Source organism: Phallusia mammillata, chromosome 3, assembly GCF_965637545.1.
Source record: "Phallusia mammillata chromosome 3, kaPhaMamm4.hap1.1, whole genome shotgun sequence".
Lineage (NCBI taxonomy): Eukaryota > Metazoa > Chordata > Ascidiacea > Phlebobranchia > Ascidiidae > Phallusia > Phallusia mammillata.
The window spans coordinates 16,524,358-16,543,835 of NC_137254.1; the positions used below are offsets into that span (position 1 = coordinate 16,524,358).

General features: G+C 36.7%; 2 long non-coding RNA genes across 2 annotated transcripts; both read right to left on the bottom strand.

Annotated features, from left to right (window-relative positions):
• Positions 1–4,694: 4,694 nt before the first annotated feature.
• LOC145218383 (uncharacterized) lies at positions 4,695–7,409 on the bottom strand. Its single transcript, XR_013857584.1, has 2 exons — positions 5,206–7,409; positions 4,695–5,139 (listed from the first exon to the last, which is right to left on the bottom strand). It is a non-coding gene; the product is annotated as an uncharacterized LOC145218383 (long non-coding RNA).
• Positions 7,410–8,045: 636 nt separating this feature from the next.
• Positions 8,046–8,964, bottom strand: LOC145218384 (uncharacterized). Its single transcript, XR_013857585.1, has 3 exons — positions 8,731–8,964; positions 8,487–8,586; positions 8,046–8,214 (listed from the first exon to the last, which is right to left on the bottom strand). It is a non-coding gene; the product is annotated as an uncharacterized LOC145218384 (long non-coding RNA).
• Positions 8,965–19,478: the final 10,514 nt, after the last annotated feature.

Genomic DNA, 19,478 nt, shown 5'->3' on the forward strand with positions numbered 1-19,478 from the left:
TTAGACTTTTCTGTTTTTAATGCCTTTTCTAATTTTAATCCCTTTTATTGCTTTCTAGACCAGTGGCGGCTCGTGCCTAAAATTTGTGGGGGTGCTGCCCCCACAAATTTTAGCCTTTACTGAACATATATAAGTTGGCAATATATTGAAATACTACATTCCTAGTTTTCTAGCCATTGTTTTGTGCAGAAAAAACAAGTAATAAAAAAAAAAAACAAGTAATACAAATCTTAATTAGCAACTCCATTGTGAGTAATTTTTGTTACGCAATAAGTTTAAACAGCAGACGGCATCATTTGTGTATTTTGTTTACTTGCACAGCGACGGGCCAAACACAATAACATGCAGTAATAATGTGAAAAACAAAAACACACGTGGCACAGCTTCGAAACGAAGCGGTTGTAAATACGGTAAAACACAACAGGAATATAGAAAAAAAAGTAATAGAAAAAATAGATATAAACGAGTCGAAAAAGATCGAAGTATTTCAGTTCGACAACAAAAATTGTCATGTTTCATTTAAGTCAATTTAGTCACGGTCAGCGTTTTCAACATATTCTATGACTCTTCACCACTGATCTCTATAAACCCTGGATTGCGCTACTGGCCGTCACGGTTGAAGTAAATTGAAGCGTAATGGCGGCTGCAAAAGCAAGCCCCAAAAATGCATTGCGGGTGTACTGACCTTCAATGTAGACAATTAAAAACACTGCCGTTTATCTGACTCTAAAAAAACAACTATCGCTGGCTAAACAAACCTCAAAAGACGCAAGGTTAATTTAACGTTCCCACATTATATTTCAATAAGGCATGTCACGCAAGCGCCACTGGCGACTAAACACACAACACAATTTTCACCGCGCCACGAGTCAACTGTGATATATCAACGCTAAAGCAAAAACTAGTAACTGATTTTAAGTCTAAATTGATGCGGTTTATATAGCGGTCAGGTCAAATGTTATTACAAGTTGTAAAACTGGTATGGTTGTAAAACACGTACGGCCGAGAATATTAACTGAGTTCTAAACCGCAATTATTCATTGAAATGCTTGTAGAAGCGTCACATGCAACATGGCTGAGAGCTAATTTAGACTAGGTTCTTGTTAACACATAAGCGGGGCGATAAAACAATAGCCTTCAGTCAGTTTATGACCGGTGGGGTAATAAGAAAAACAGGTTTAATAGCCGGTCAAGTTTCTGTGTAGAAAAAGGCGAGGTTTGACCGAGTTTGACCGAGGCAAATATACGTCACGACAAATGCATGCAAGTGAATGTTTTGAATTAAAAGTCCAAAGTCCGATATGTTTTGAATGAAAAGTCCAAGGTCCGATATGTTTTCAATGAAAAGTCCAAGGTCCGATACACGGGCAATGGGGAGAGAGTGGAAAAATGTCGATAAATTTTGTTTTAGGCATTTTTATAGCGATTTTTTCAGATATGATCAGTAGTTTAATAGGACGCATGTCTTCCAGTGTACAATAACCAATAAATATGCGTAGATTGACTGTGAGGTGTATGTATGTAAACTGGAAATTAAAACGTTTTTAAGTTAGTGTTGAAATAAATCTTTACTGAGTGGTAGTCAATGTTTCTTGTGCAATATAAGTAATTTCCGTGCTTTTTTAAGTATTTAGGCTTTAAATCCAACAAGATGGCTATTTTTTTCACACAAGGTGATGTGATACTTTGTGTGACATTACTTTGCTTATCCAAACTGCTGTTTTTGACTGTCATCAAACTCCAGGAAATTTTGAGGAACAAGTGGTTTGAACGTTTTAATTAAAAACGCAAAATAATAATACAATTAATATTTTTTGCTCAAAATATTTTTAACAGTATTTGACTTTTTTTCTTGATTGAGTGCATTTGATTGGGGTGTTTATTACCTATTATAAAATTGGTGTTATTATAAACTTTAAAAATTCTCATGAAGTTGTTTCTAAACATTTCAGACACAATAGGGTTTATGTTTCTCCAATAAGCAACATTAATTGTCTTAGGTAAAGTCCACTGGAAATGTTTTAGTTTCTTCCCACACCCTCAAGCTTCACGACACTGCAAGATTACAATACAGCCTTTTTCTACAACAAATACACTACGAAGGAATTGGAATTACATTAAATATTTTGTGTGTGTATACTCTTTTACTAAGACTAAGTATGTCTTGTAATCATCTCTGAAACACAGCCTGTGACATGATATGCTGCACATTTTAAACTTAATTAACAACTTTAAACTTGATCTGTTATAATGGGATCACCAATAATAGTGATGCATCTGACAATAAATGCAGGATATCTGTATGAACTTGGCTATATAGTGCATTTGTAATCGTTGCCTTCATTCCTGTTTTGCAAGAAAGAATTTAAGTGTTGGAGTGTTGTGTAGGCATGTTTTTTTTGCAGGAAATTGCATATTGAATGGAAATGAAATGGAAATAAAACAATATGTCATGATTCTGACCAGAATAGTACATAAATAGGCATTTGGGTGTGAGGTCTTAAATGCATTTATGTACATGTATCTCTTTGAGATTTTGGAGTTTAGTTAAGTTTGAGAATTCGAAACATTTTACCAAAAATTTATTCTGCACATGTTGGTTGCAAACTGGAAAGGTTACATTAAATAAGCTAAAAAATGAGCATACTAGGTTTACAGTTTGTAGCATACAAAAAAATGTTAAACCTACTGCAACAAACTTTTAAAAAACTTTAAAGTCACATTTTAGTTCAAAGACTTTGGTGACAATCAAAAACAGCAGTTTGGATCAGCACAAGATGATGTTAAATGAAGTATCACATCATTATGTGTGAAGGAAAGAGCCATTCTTGTTGGATTTATGTCTTAAATATAGAGGAACGCATGTAAACTACTCATATTGAACCAAAAAAACATTTATTACAACTCAGTAAGGATTTATTTCAACACTAACTTAAAAACGTTTTAATTCCCAGTACACATACTTACACCTCACAGTCAATCTACGCATATTTATAGGTTATTACACACTGGAATACATGCGTCCTATTAAACTACTGATCATATCTGAAAAAATCGCCCTAAAAATGCCTAAAACAAAATTTATCGACATTTTTCCACTCTCTCCCCATTGCCCGCAATGCATTTTTGGGGCTTCCTTTTCAGCCGCCATTACGCTTCAATTTGCTTCAAAAATCACCCAACCGTTCAACGGAGTAGCGCAATCCAGGGTTTATAAGAGATCAGTGCTCTTCACAGATTATTGTCACACAAAACAAAACTAGCCATACAGCTTTTTATTGGTATCATAACTAACAAATTTAACAAACCACATTACATTAGTTTCAGAACTTGTTCATTTGAACATCTTTTCTTGAGGAACTTGTTCATTTAAACATCTTTGTTACGTCGTTTTTATCAACTGCTGTGAATATAACTTTGTCCAGCAAACGTATAACAATTGTCCTGTGACGCAACAGTTAGTGTTCGATTGCGTGACAATTAATGTTCCAATGCGTGACGTCAATTGCCTGTGTACTGTGTATGTTGCAATCATTTGTAACTTGCCTCGTGGTGTACGTTTGTGAACTGCTGACAGGCATAATTTGAATTGAAGCCATCAATCTAAACTCTGATACCTTTATTTAGCAGCTAGAAAGTATAAATAAATTGCTGAGTTTGATAAAGCTGCATTTGTGAATCATTTTGCTGGCAAGTTTGGCTTTGTACTGTAATGTGAAGTTTTGTTCGAAACCTGTAAATGTTTGGTTGTTTGTGCAGGATTTGTTCGGCCTTTAAAGCAACATTTAATACCAAAACCCCTGTGGCCAAACAGTCGGTATGTTTACTTGTTGTGTTTCGAGTGCGATTTGTGCTTTATACGTTTTCGTTTTCATTCGCACAAAAACCGGATTTGACCAAACAATTAAAACGAATTGTCGTTCACTTGGTGTCCGCGTTTTACTTAAGCCACATTGTGTGACGCTTGCGTGAGAAAAAGGGGCCTTTTCTATTCGTATAATCCTTTTTGACAGTCGGTGCTGTGTTAGGAGTGTGGCTCCCATCAATGCAACCATATATCTGAAACACATAAATATCGGTAATATCTTTAGCAGTCAAAGAAGTCGTTACATACCTGTGGAAAATAGCAGTCAAAGTAGTCGCTACGTACCTGTTGGTTGTTTTTTATTCTTTCTGCTATTTCCTTAGCTTCATTTTCAGTAGGCATCTTTATCAACATTACCAGCTTGTTTATATCCATGCAAAATCTGCAAATTTTCAATGCATTTTTTTCCCTATTTACATTGCATACAAGTTCAAACTTCTTCCAACCTTTTTGGGCAATTGTAAACTGAAGACTTGCTCACACCAAAGTTGTGAGCAACTGTTCAATATTCCACGGATGAGGTAATTGCCATTCGTTTTTCAGCACTCGTAGCTTTCCGTATCATCTTAAGGTAAACCAATTAAAATCAGCAGTAAGATGTGTTTTGATCAAGTAAGAGAAACAAACCTGGTTTTATGTTATGATACAATAATTCCAGCAATCTCATAAATGTTGATTTTCTCATGCTAACGATTTCAATCCATTGTACAACTGGACATCTGCTTCCCAATAGTTTCCACTCCTGCACAAGTAATGTAAGATTTCTATATGCTAGAATAAGCAATAGGAACCATGACCCTTAAAGAACTGCAAACTGAACTGCAAGAAATGCAAAAGAAATTGGATATTTTATTCAGCGTACAAAAAAATATTGAAGAAATTAAAGAAGCTTTACATGAGGCAAACACAGAGGCAGCATTAGTAAGACAAGAACTACTGGACACAAAACAAGAGTTACGTCGATGCCAAGAACAAACAGGAAATGTGCAACAAAAACTAAACAGTACTATTTACAAATTGGACAAACTTGAACAATATGGACGGAAAGAAAGCATACGGATTTATGGACTACCGGAATCAGACACTGGAAATGATGATGGGGAAAAACTTTTACATGATCTTTTACATGAAAGCAATTGCAAATTTCTTTGTCGCCATCAGATGTTCAAAGAGCCCACAGGGTTGGCAAAAAGAGAGAATCCCGCCCGAGACCAATAATTGCCAAATTCGTATCCTTTAAGAAGCGTCAGGAATTCATGATGAAAAAAAGGGAACTTAGAAACCAAAAAATTTATATAAATGAAGATCTGACACCTATAAGGTACAAACTTATGTATTACCTGAAACAAACCCCAGCAGTGGAAGCAACTGGCAGTTCATATGGCAGAATCAGTATAAAAGTGAATGGAAAGTGGCTGCAAATTGACTCGCCAGAAGACCTTCTGAAAACTGGACTTGAAATTGAATGAAAGATAAGTTTGTTTTGGGTTTAATGTTTATGTGGTTTTTGTGTGTCAAGTAAATATGCAATGGATTCCGGAAAAAAAACAAATATTACACAAAACAATACTGATTGTGATAAAATAAGAAATGAATCATTTGAAAACATGGGACAATGTAAAGTTGAATCAATAGGAGCATTAAATCGATCAACTGAAACACAAACAGATAAAACACTGACAATCCTGCACTGCAATATACGGAGCCTAAACAAAAACAAGCACAAACTTGAGGAGTTACTAGCAGAAATGAAAATTCAACCAAACTTTATTCTATTGTCAGAAACTAAAATAAACATAAGCCAAGCCCCATTTAATTTTGACATAAACGGATATTGTTTTTTTCATTCTGACTCCACTACGAAGGCAGGTGTTGTTGGCATATATGTCAACAAAGACATTTCAATAAAATTAAGAAACGATTTGCATATTCCCACCGTCAATCAATGCGAAGATTTATGGCTGGAAACTAAGAATAGGAACAATAGCACCATTATCATAGGTGTCATATACCGTCACCCTAATTTTGACTTTTCAGATTTTGAAATTGGCTTTGCAAAGCGTTTGGACCAAATTCAACAAAACAATTTCACATACTACATAGGAGGGGACATCAACATAAATTTGCAAAATGTCAGCTGCATACCGAAAATAAAAAACTACATTAACACAATTCACAGTACTGGCTGCAACATACCAATCGACAAACCAACCAGATATGGGCCTTTTAGTCAGCCATCAATACTTGATCACTTTTACACAAACACTAGACATATGGTATCTCCTGCAATTATAAAGTTTGACATATCAGATCATCTACCAATTATTTTATCAATTACCTCCACACAGACACTTCATACCAAGCCAGTTTTATCATACACTCGCTCATTAAAAAACTTTAACATTGAAAACTTTTTGACAGATCTGGACCTCCGGTTGTTGTTTGAATTACAACAATCAGAGAGTACAAACATCACAGATCTAGAAAACAAATTCACCTCTTTCATTAACATTTTTGCTAAAACCTTGCATGATCATGCACCACTGCGCCCCTTGTCAAGAAAAGAAAACAAACTTAAACAAAAACCATGGATTTCAAAAGCAATCCTAAGGTCAATAAAAATCAAAAACAAAATGTTTAGAGAATGCTACAAAACTAAAAGCATTACAAAAATTCAAAAATACAAACCCTACAGCAACATATTGAACCGTGTTAAAAGGGTGGCAAAGCAGGAATATTACCACACACAGCTAAAATACAGTGCAACTTCCACACAAACATGGAAAACTATAAAAGAAATAATTAATAGCACAACAAATAAAACAGTCATTAATCAGATAACTAACAATGGTAGCAAAATCACAGACAGCCTGAAAATAGCACAACACATGAACAAACATTTTGCAGCAGTAGGTCAGACACTGGCACAAAAAATCACACCCACACAAGAACATTTTACAAAATTTTTAAAACAGCCATGTCCAAATTCCTTTTTTCTGCCACCCATAATCAACATTGATGTACAGAGACAAATTCAACTTTTAGCTGACAAAAAATCACAAGGTCCACATCACATTCCAATTCGGTTTATAAAAATGGCAAATGAAGTCATCACACCATATTTAACAGACTTATATAATGAATGCATAATGTTGTCATATATTCCCAAATGTTTAAAAATTAGTCACATCACACCAATACCCAAAAATAAAAATCCGACCACATGTTCAGACTTTCGGCCAATCTCCATAACTCCCATTTTCTGTAAAATATTTGAAAAACTTTTACTAGCTCCATTGACAAAATTTATTGAAAAACATAATGCCATCTCTGAGCACCAATTTGGGTTCCGTCGACAACACTCAACAGACCTACTAACAGCTGACCTTTATGAAAATATTTTGCATAGCTTAGACCAGGGGTGGGGAACCTACTTAGCACTGCGGGCCGCATGAATTGCACAATATTTTCGGGCGGGCCAAACATTTTGTTAAATTCCGTGTTATAATATTATAATACAGGTTTATCACTTATTTCGACTAAAAATAAGAGATTGTCCATTCTTTCTGGAATACCCTAGCTCCATTATATCGATCTGTCTTTTTTTTCCAAGAACATGTTTAAAATACCAATATAAGGATCCACGCTAACAGCTCTAAACGCAATTCGAAAAAATACACCACATGACAAATGATTTGTTACTGCAAGGAGAGGCAATCGAGTGACTGTTACGTCACAAATAAAGCAAGTGGTTGAATGTGTAGCAATTTTTAGAAGTTTGGCGTCATAATGTGGATGGGGAGATTACCAGAAGTGTCGAAGTCTTTTCAAGGACATATTTGTACATAAAAATTTTATTGTTTTTTATACTATGTTGTATACTGTACCTATACTAAAATATGTTGTATACTAAAATTATGTTGTATACTAAAATTGTGACGGGGGCCACATTAAAAAGGCAAGCGGGCCACATGCGGCCCGCGGGCCGCAGGTTCCCCACCCCTGGCTTAGACCATAAACAATACCATTGCACTATATTCATGGACCTCTCCAAGGCTTTTAACACAATCGATCATGGTATTTTAAAGCACAAATTACAACATTATGGTATACGTGGTGGGCCGTTAGATTTGCTCATGAGTTATGTGACCAATAAAAAACAACACACAAAAATCAACAACACTTTATCAAATGCATGCACACCATCACACGGATTACCTCAGGGCAGCATTTTATCACCACTATTGTTTCAAATATATGTCAATGATCTACCACTATCCAGCCCCCTCCTATGCAGATTATTCGCAGATGACACAATCCTCTTTCAGTCTGACAGCTCACTAACAAGCCTAAACAACAAAATTCAGTGCGGAATTACAGGAGCAGACATTTGGATGCGGTGTAATAAGCTATCAATTAATTACCAGAAAACCAATTTTATGTTATTTCATAATACTCGTCCACCTGATCCACTACAATTTTGGACTAATGTCACCAAATACCTTGGACTTTATATAGATGATAAACTTACATGGAAAAATCATATATCATGCATATCATCAAAAATAGCTAGGTCAATTGGGATAATTGCTAAAATAAAAACTTTTGTCAACAAACCTACACTTTTAACTCTGTACTATGCGTTGATTCATCCACACCTTCAATATTGTGTGTTAAACTGGGGACGTGCTTATCCCACCAATTTGGCCCATATTCAAGTACTGCAAAATAAGGCAATAAGACTCATAAGTAACACTGACATCAGAACACACATGCAGCCAATATATAAAGACCTACGGATACTTGACATTAATGACATGCTTCATTTGGAAATATATAAATTTATGTACAAATTTGATAAACACCTTCTGCCTTCGGTGTTCAACCAATATTTTATACCAACATCCCAAGTCCACGATCACAACACCAGGCAAACCAAATTCCAAAACTATCATCATCCGCAGGTACAAACAAACTCAGGTCTCAAATGCCTACAATACTTTGCAATTAATCTTTGGGCCCAAGCTCCAAATTCCGCAAAAACACTTGGGTACTCAAAATTTGTCTCCCATGCAAAGCGCAGTATCATACAATGAACTTGTTGACAAATACGCCCTTGACAAAAACGCACATGTTGTTTCGAAAAAAAAATCCCATGCGGCAGAAGAATCCTGTTGCAAACATTGCTTATTTTTCGTTTACAGTTTGTTTATTTTTTGTTTACAGTTTGTTTATTTTTTGTTTACAGTTTGCTTATTTTAAATTGGCTGCAACGATGTCATCTTTTCAGCTCGCGTTTTTCGGTATCTTATTTATTTATTTATTTTCATCTGTTCTCTCGTCATCGTTTTTGTTTTTTATTTCCTCACGCAGCCTATTTTCGGTTCGTTAACTATTTATCCACCCGCTTTCTACTTTTTGTATACATTTCGCTTTACTTAGTTCGCTACTGCAATGCAATTTTTTTCTTTTCATCTGCGTGCTCTTGTCATCGTATTTCTTTTTTTCTTTCGTCATCGTATTTCATTTCCTCACATATTTTCGGTTTGTTTATTATTTATCTAAACGCATTCTATATTTGTTTACACTTTGCTTACTTAAGTTCTCTACTGCAATGTTGTTTTTCAGTCCATCATATAAAGTTACGGTTAGCAGTTTTTTGTCAATTTTTCCTTTTTTTTCTGTTCCTTCGTCATCTGTTTATTTGCTTTCCTTTTTCATTTCCTTATGTGCTTTCGGTTTGTTTATCATTCTTTCACCTGTACTTCTTTTCATAATCACGCCCTCTCATAATCACACACATTGTTTTTTGTTCTATGCGTATTTTTCCCCATTTGTCACCGGTTTTTGCTATCGTAGTTCGTTGTTAGCTGATCTTTTTTACTCTGGTTTTCCAACCACAATCGTCTTTTTCGTCCCGTGCCCTTTTTCGTTTCTTCAGTACATTTTGTAGTACACTTGCTTGTCGATCCATCTCTTTTTCGTTTTTGTTCTTTGCTTAAATGTAAATAGGCAATTTTTTCCGATGGGTGATTATTTTCTTACCTTTGTATGTTTTCTGTTTTGTTTATTCATTTGATTGCCTGTTTTGAAATCAAGGGTGGCTGACAAGGTGACCTTAGGGTCTTTCGCCACCCTGCCGCTTAAACAGCGCAAAAATAAATTACTTACTTGCTAGAACCAACAATTTCCTTCACTGAATAGTTCTACATCCACACTAGCAATTCGCCTGTCAACTTTAAATAACAAACGCAAGCAACTGCTGCAATGCTATTTAAACTATTTTTGTCCGTCTTCTTGCTGACTATACACAAACAATCCCAAATATACTCAAAAACCCTTTCGCGAGAATCTGAAACCTTGAATGCCTTGGAAGCCATGTAACTTTACGCTTTTGCGAATTGAACGCTTGACGTCACACAAAGCGGATTTTCGCTCATGTAAACAGGGTTAGTGATCCCAAAACTTGACTCTTGGGTCATTTCATAACCCCAGACTAACATAAACATGTAGTTCAAAGTTCAACTATCGTACTTTTTTATATTGTTTACCTAATACATATCCTTCTACTTTTTTGCGGCGAGTCTTTATTTTCTCGATTTGTGGATTAAAACGATTTTGGTGAAGTCTACAAAAAGTAAAACACACACATCACTGTAACATCAGTTAGGGACCAGCGATCACGGCAGACTCGTACAGAAATCATGGTTCGCAAGTAGCAGGCGTTGTACCGAACCAGCCGGTCACCAAGCATTCGCAAAACTGCGCAAAAGCGCAGGTAGCTCAATAGGAATTTGATTTAACCAAACATTATATATTCGTACACTAGGAGCCTATGTCCATCCTCTACTACCAGTTAAATCAAATTACCTTAGCATGCTTACAAGACTCCTACCGAAGACAATAAAAAGATTTGCCTTTCTTTACACGATATTGCAAAGCCGTGACAAATCTCGAAGCATAATCTTGGATGTGGCACAAACTCTATTTAAAACAGTTTGGAGTACTCCCTCGAAAAGTTCGGGACTGTAGTAAACATTTATCGATTCAGTTGGCATATGATTTGTGGACCATTTTACGGGTCATCTATTTTATTTCTATGTCGAACATAAAACGGGGAACGGCCCTCCCGTAGTTCATCGGGTGACTTTGCGTCAAAAAAAATCTGCTTCATCCACTGTCGTGTCAAGATCGTGGCTAGACGCAGGTTTTTGAAAATGATCTATTGAATAAAATCGTCGACGAGGAAGCAACTAAACCGCCCAACTCTGAAATATTTGAGCACGCAAATATAGTGTTAGTATTTTTTGTCTTTACTGTAATTATTGCACAAAATTTTGGCGGCTTTCATAGCTTGACTGTAGCAATTGGGGACGGACGTCTTTTGCAGGTCGCAATGAGCAGGCACTCCTGTTACAACTCTGTAACAACGGTTGTAATAATCCAACCGCGATTCACGACACATTGCCATTGTTTCCCATCAATTATTACCAACTTGGGTTTTCTTGCTTTCCCACACACTTTTACCGCATCAAATAAAAGTTTTCCAAAAAGTGGCTGATTGTATTAGCGTCGTAATGGGTTGTTACAAACATTGCGTCTGGTAGTGCTAGGCCGCCTTTTCTTGGGTTACGAATTGGTAAAGTATAAACCTGAAATCAGATTAGTTTTCCACACGACGCAAACACTTCCAGTCGCGTCAAATTATACAATGTCAGACTTGTTTACCCCACAATTTTACACGACTCTCAACTTTATAAACATACGACCAAAATGTAACAACATACTTCACTCCACACTGACATTCCTCACTTGAATTATCATCGCTTAGTTGTGGGCCGTTGCGTTGGGAGACAGACCGTTCTTTAGTTGACACGTTTTGCTTGTCGATTTATGGACGTAAAATTTATTTGATTTAAGATCCGTACCCGGACAAACCAAGTGTAACCTATTCCAATCTTTAGCTGAAAATGTTATAGCTGCAAATAACCGATCAAACACACACCTGGGATGAAACCATTGACCACATGTTTCACACTCGACCGTTAGACCTCCATCGTAGGGGGTATTTCAAACGCAATAAAGGTCAACGGTATCCGATGACGATTCACAGGGAGACAACGGACTGTCAGAAATAGGATTTGCGTTAACTAATCCATTTATTTCATTATAATATTGTTGTATAGCTCATTGGAAAGAGGTTTCCATTAACCATTCGCGCTTAATAGTTAGAATGTTTACGTTGTTCACTTTCTTTTTTCGAGCTGTAAGAAAGGATTTAATAGCTTTGCGGGGCAAAGATGAAGTATTCGGAAACGAGTCTAAACAACTAAACAACGACCAGTGAAGGTAATGTGCGAGCCCATGTTTGTTCTGGATCAAGTTCAGCATTGACAATCGAACTGCGACCTAAACCATCTTTTATTTCTGTTTGGTGCGACTTGCAAAGTTTTGAACTTTGAACTTGTTTAAGTCGTTTGAGAAAATTTCTCCCCTTCCAAAGTTTGTTGTTGCTAAGAAATCTTACGCAACGAGTTTTATCGAAACTGGATATTTGGTGCAATTGCAAATATTGACATATCGACTCAACCATTTTCTTAGACAATAGGAAACGGTGATCCGCCATTCTTCACGCGGAGCGACGCATGCGCGGAAAATATCGTAATATCTTACTATTATGATCAATATTTTCCAAAAAGTCCAAAGAGTTTTTAACTGTTTTTGGAACAATCGACAACAGGAGAAATGATTGCAGCTAGAAATTTTGATAAATTGTAAGTGGGTGATAGGTCGCAAAGGGATACTATCTTTATGGATCTTAGGCAAACCGTAAAATTTCGGAAGTAATCCATCCCCATAGTTGTAGCATACACAACTTCTTTACGCTTTTAGATAAGTCGCACAAAGTTTGCAAAATATTTGTACACGATTCTGTGATTCAATACAACTGGGAAGATTTTGTCGGTTTTTACGTATGTTATTGTTTAGTCGGTGGACGGGTGTCCAAGCAATGCTCTGGAGATGAGGGGTTTGCCATTGTATAAATTGCAGTTGCTGGCCAGGATTTGCATTTTTTCAATCTTCGAATGTCGTACAGTATTAAAACCGCTGTTGCGCTTTGGAGACGTGTTTGTGTTATTGTCTTGATGCACTGACCACTCAGTGCTTAATCGTCAACACTGTCCACTGGCACGGGGTACATAAAGAGATGGAGTTATAGATTAATGACAGGAATTATGCTCCGATTTTATGTAAATTAGTCAACATCGTCAAGTCGACTAGCAGTTGAGCATTTTTACCAAAAATGTGAGAAACTTCCACTGTCTTACATTGGCTCGAGCAATGTACGTTTGTGAAAAGGGACAGAAATATTACATTTAACCAAACCGATCACCGCCCTCTTTAATGGATCAACACCAAGACATTTGCTTTTCAAATGACACTATCTGCTTGTATACAAAGTTAAAATGTCGCCCATTATTTTCATCCCTTTCTGTGCTCATGCATCAGAAATCATGCGACATGAGACTGCAAAAATGCTTACCTTGAGGAAAAACACATTTTCATAAGTTTCAAAGAAAACGCCATTTGAGCTGAACTGTTAAAAGAGACGACATACGACCGGTTCGGGGCCAAAGTAGTTGCGGTTGTTTGGATGCACACAAAGTTTTTGTTCTTTTTATCCACGTAAGTACAGCAGGAATAAACCACTGGTTGATTGTGTTAATATCATAGTTGCACCCCTTAAAACTAATCAGTGGTAACACAATAAGGAGGTATTTGACAACATCACGCGGCCAAAAAAGAGCTTCTTTTCCACTTCTTGTTTTGGATGTTAAACTTTTCACAACATGACAGCGATTCAATGTTACGTCCAACAGTAAATTGAAAACACTGTGAAGCTGGTAGCAACGGGAACAATAAACAATGTATCAAAAATAATTATCATCAACAATCTTTTGTTTATTGAGACGCCATGAATTAAGCGATAAAAGAACACAAAATTATTAAGGTGGAAAAATGGGTTGTGTTGGCATCAAAAAAATAAAAGAACAAAATCAAGGCTTTTACTTCCTGTCAACGGTAGTTTGGGCCTTGCGAGAAGCAGATGATCTACGAAACATGATAAAACAAACCATGCGGACAAAATGGAAATGACGGAGTGCTTAGTCAAGATGGTAGTACTTGTGAAAACCACCTTTTCATCCAATTAATGTCATACTTATACAGCCCACCACGTCGACTGAGAGGATGTTTGGAAACATTCCCACAGACCTCCAAACGACAAAACTCCTTATGGGCGTCTTTTATTTGCTAGAACACACCACCAAATCGATAAAGTTTCTCACCCTTATCGGAATAATTTGTGCACGCAAGTGTGTCTCCGTTTCGCCCGAGATTCCCGAGCATCAATCCTGACCAAAACACAATTTTCGGATAATTGAAACTTTTCCAAAAGTTCTGGACAAAAAATGATTGGTTGGAAGTTTACCATCTGACTGTTAGCACTTTTCGTAAGTTATCAAACATTACAGCCAAAGTTTCGCCAAACGGGACATCGTCACTTGAACCCAAAATGTTTTTTCCTTCCGAAACGTTAGCATCAAAATTGCGGGATTTTCCCTGACATGTCAGGGAATTTAGTGTTTAAATCTGTGTCAGGGAGAAATGTTAAAATGTACTTGAAAGTCAGGAATTTAAGAAAAAATACATATATATATACTATGAAATTAATGTACCAACGGAGAAAGTTTCTAGTAGTTAGCTACAACCGCGTCTATACCATGAAACGTAAAGAGGTAAACTGGCGGCGGGCACTTCAACGTTACTGTTCGGTGCGTGTGCGCGCCTAACAATACCTGTTTGTTACTAGATGTTAAACAATATGCGTTAAATACACAAATAAAAATCCGCGTCTCAAGAAAACACAGCATTCGATGCTACATGAGAACGTAAGAAATTTCCTTAACTGTGCACCTAATATGCAGGGAAGTAACTAACAACTAAAAGTCGAATGCGTGAGACATAAACACATTTTTGAAGCTCCATTTTTCTTCAAATTTAAAAAGGTCCTTGTGGCTCCCATTTACTAAACAGAAGCCTACGCAGAAAGTAATTGACAAGGATCAGAGTATAGTATGTAACATTTTCTCGTGTCGCCGTCCGTGTGACTTCCGAATATTCTAATGTATTCCGGAATAGAAGTGTTTGGATCGCAAAAATGGTTAAAGAGAAAAAAAGGAATTACAATCGAAAATCCCTAATTGATGAACAAGAGAACAAAAACTTTCAGCAACTCTATGACATTGTACGTAAGAGCAAAATAAGTTTTGTAATACTATCTCTGGAATCCGATATTTGTTCTTAACTGTTACACGCTTCGCAAAAGAGCTTCTACTCTTCAAATTACATTCAACGGCAGAGTGTTAAACTGTTGCTGCTGTTTAAGAAGAGTCAAGCGATAAAGTTTTAGAACTAAATGCCGTGTTTTACCTTAATTCGTTGGCTTGTTTTAAAGGTTCTGAGTAACGTAGTGGTAACGGTTTCTTTTTGTTTCAGGACATTGCACTTTACGATTACTTTAACAAAACCTTTTGGAAACGCGTTGACGCGTACGGACGGAATAAAATGGCAATAGATTTGGAAATACTAAGCAATCGACAAAATAAGCCGTCAGCTGTGAAACTTATTCGTTTACCACCTCGTGTAATTATAAACTCTTCACTAAAAGCGGAGTCGCAAAATTACATGTTCGAAAATAACGAAAAATGCATGCTCCCCGGTTGAAAAAGCCTATGTACATTCCTTAGATCAGAGATCGGCAACTTTCATCATCTTGGCGCTTTTTTATCCACAGCACAGAGCTTTAAACTCAAAAAATTACCCATGAACAATTACAAATTAAGAAAGATTTAAGTGAGAGAAAGTACACAAACTATTTTTTGCATCATGTACGCGTTTCTGTTTACTCGATTGTATTCCGGTTCGATGCAGCGTCATTTTTGTTCTCTAATTACTAACCCAACTACTTAAAACAAATCTCTAAATAAGTTTAATTCTCTTTCGTAACTGAACGTTTTCCTCTTTTATTTTTTTGTTGGCTACTAATTCGAGCGTGTAAATTGTAAAAACTGATATGTCATTGACATTAAAATAAGCACCCGTTTGTGTACGTCACCAACAATATTTCCAAAATATTGATTGTTTGAAAAAATAATGACAAAGGAGGAACTGCACACTGTTCGCTTAGTCATGGCCCGAGTTAAACGATATCTTTGCCGATAGCTTAGTCATGGCCCGAGTTAAACGATATCTTTGCCGATAAGCACTGCCGTCATTTGGTAAAACCTGGTATGCGCTATTTTTCAACTTTGACCAAAATGCCCTTTTGCGTTCTGTGATTTAAAAAGTATAAAACGTAGCAGACTTTTTGTCCTTAAGTGTAATTTGAGAGAGTGGCCAGATATAATATTTTTGAAATATCGATCACAAAACTTTATTATTTAGTTTCTTGCTATTTTGGCGATTGATTGGTATACCATGTTTTACCAAGTACGAATTGTACTTGAAATAATGAAGTAATCGGTAAAACCTGGTATCTTTCGTGTACCGGCTAAAAAATGTCACCCCAGAGTTGCAAGCGGGCCCGAAATCTGAGCCCGAACCCGGCCCGAACCCGAAAGTATGAGCCCGAAGCCCGGCCCGAACCCGAAACGTTTTTGCGAAGCCCGTTTAGGCCCGAAATTTTGATTGACAGGATGAGAAAGAAAAAAGAGATAGACAACAAATACAATGATCAATAGTAGACCATGGGGTAAACAATACGTTTTAGAGTAGAGTGGGCATTAGGTCAAAGCCAGAGTTTCTTAGCCGAGTGATTTTATTTTGTTTTTTTTAATGGCGGACACGGAACGTAAAGTCAGGCCCGTTTTAAGCCCGTTTTCTCACAAATACCTAAGCCCGAACCCGGCCCGAACCCGGCCCGAACCCGGCCCGAACCCGGCCCGAAAAGCCCGGCCCGACTTGCAACTCTGTGTCACCCACTGTTTACTAATCAGGGTGTATCCACTACAACAGTGTTTTTCAACCTTTTTTGAGCCACGGAACACTTTACGAAACGAAATTTTGATGCAATGAAACAACTATAGGCTCAGGGTGACACTAACACGCTAAAACGCACATCATGTAATCACTAAAACGGATGAACACGCTCATATAGCGCTATTAAAGTTTGGGGAAGTTTTACGAAATCGTTTCATTGAAACTAGTATTGTACCTAAATACAATATTCGCCTAGCACTGACTGTTCCGTGATTCATCGTTTTCCGCGCAAGCAATTATGCTGAACGTCAGAAAATTGGTTGAATCTCGTGTCGATTCAAACAGCGTTTAAATGTTATATTATTTTTAAAGATCACCAAAAGCTAAATTGCACCAACCGTCAGCAATTTACCCATGATTCAGCTATTTCATTATTAGACAACGAGTCTTAATATTACACAACACTAAATCAAGCCAATCACCAGACAGAACATTCCTATCGGGGATGGCGGATAACTATTTTCATGAAAGAAAACCTATTTCCGCCTATTGTATTAAACCAGTGATTTTCGACCGGTGTTTGACATAAAACACTATTCAAACCATAGAAGTCTAAAACATTAGAATCATGTATTCAATCAGCAAATTTCTCACGGAACACCTGACGATCTTTCACGGAACACCGGTTGAAAATCACTGCACTACAAATCGTTTTCTTACTATTATTGGTATGTCATTCGTTAAATTCCGCATTTTCCATTCATAAAGCTGTACCAGTCAGTATTAAATCAAATGCCACCATATATTTGGACGAGAAATCTCTTTCTGTGGCCGTACTTTCCCAAATCTCGCTAGAAACGTTGTATTTCAAAAGAACCTTACTAATTTCATGTAATTATTAAACCGCAATTATTCGCTCGTTGTATCGCCCTGAAGGCACGCCAATTTGTTGGCGCCATCGTCTTGCATTTTTTACGCCCATCACATTGTATATATGTCTCTGTTTTATGTTATGTGGGTCAGTGTTGTTTATCGGGCATTGGTAAAGTCCGTGTGTTGAATGTAGTTTCTTTGAGCTTAGTGCCAGATTATTGTTATTTTGGCAGTTTAATGATTTAGCGTTACGTCTATTGTATCATAATTGTTTGGGTGTTTCTTTTATTAAAATCGCTTGGTGGAGTGGAATTAGGTTTTGTTTATAGACAGGTTTTCTCTTTATAATATAACTTAATCTTAGCTAAAATACACAAGTCTTACACAAAAGCCATAAGCGAACTATAGTGAACTCACGCAACAATAAGCATAAGCTTGAGAAATAATCTACATTAACGTAAGATTACATTCTAAATTAAGTGGCGTTCTATAATAGCTTAAATAACCAATTTAGACTAAAAGGCTAGTTAGAAACGTTACAGGTACGAAGCACCAAAACAGGGGGTACGACATGCAGTGTGAAATTATACGCTATTTAGGCATATTTGTGATAAATGCGTAACAAGTTACTTTGTTATATGTTTTGACTGATTTTAATTGATTAATTGTCGGTGTGCTGTAAATTTGTTGAACTTACAAGACTGTTTTAATGCATACATTCAACACGTAAGTTATAAATACACTGAGTTTAATCATACATAAACAATTTGATTTACTTTCGTCAGCCATTGTAGACAGGGGGTACGAGAAAATTTCATGAAAGCTCAAAGGGTACGAGCGCTAAAAAGGTTAAGAAACACTGGTCTAGATACTGCGCATTGCTGTCGTAGGCATTGCCATCCTAGATATGCTTTTGGATATATATCTGATTTCGGTTATGTGATAAGCGATAGGCTGTTAAGGGCACATTTGTGTTTCTGCATGTTCTACGGCACAACTTTGTAACTAAGCGATTTACTCTGGACCAAGCGACAGTGTTCAAAAGGGGGCCCAGAAATAGACTTGCACCAGCATGAAACGTTTTGTTACAAATAAAACAACTATTTATGTACTACAAATAGGTGGCACATTTTACACATCTCGTTTGTATTGAATTCAACATGGCAGAATGAACTTGGTCAAATGGCGCGCCAGACCTAGACATTAAAAAATTCGGGATTTCGTCCCCGGAAGAAAAAAAGTAGAATGTAATTTCGAGACTAGTAAAAAAACAAACAGTATTAATTGGTGGTTTAGCTGTGTGTTTATGGGTGGTTTGCTGCAGTAATAACAAGCTTTACCTATTTTAACTAGAGATGTACCGAATAATTCGGTTTGCTGAATTTATTCGGCCGAATCGGCCATTATACAAAGATTCGGTTTCGGCCGAAAAATTTGTTACGATCGGCCGAAACCGAGTCTTTTGCAAACACACATTTAAAGCGTAAAACGTTTTTTTTTCTGCCTTATAAGGTACTATACATAATGTTTCAAACTACGCCATAACTAAAATCGAATCAGGTATTATATATTTTCTTGTTGTGTCACAACCTCTATAACGGTTTGGGTTCGACATCATCTTCCTAGCACAGTAATTTACTACAAATTTTGTATACTGCCTTTGTTACATTTTTTTGTAAAGTTCGAAAGTAGTACAAGA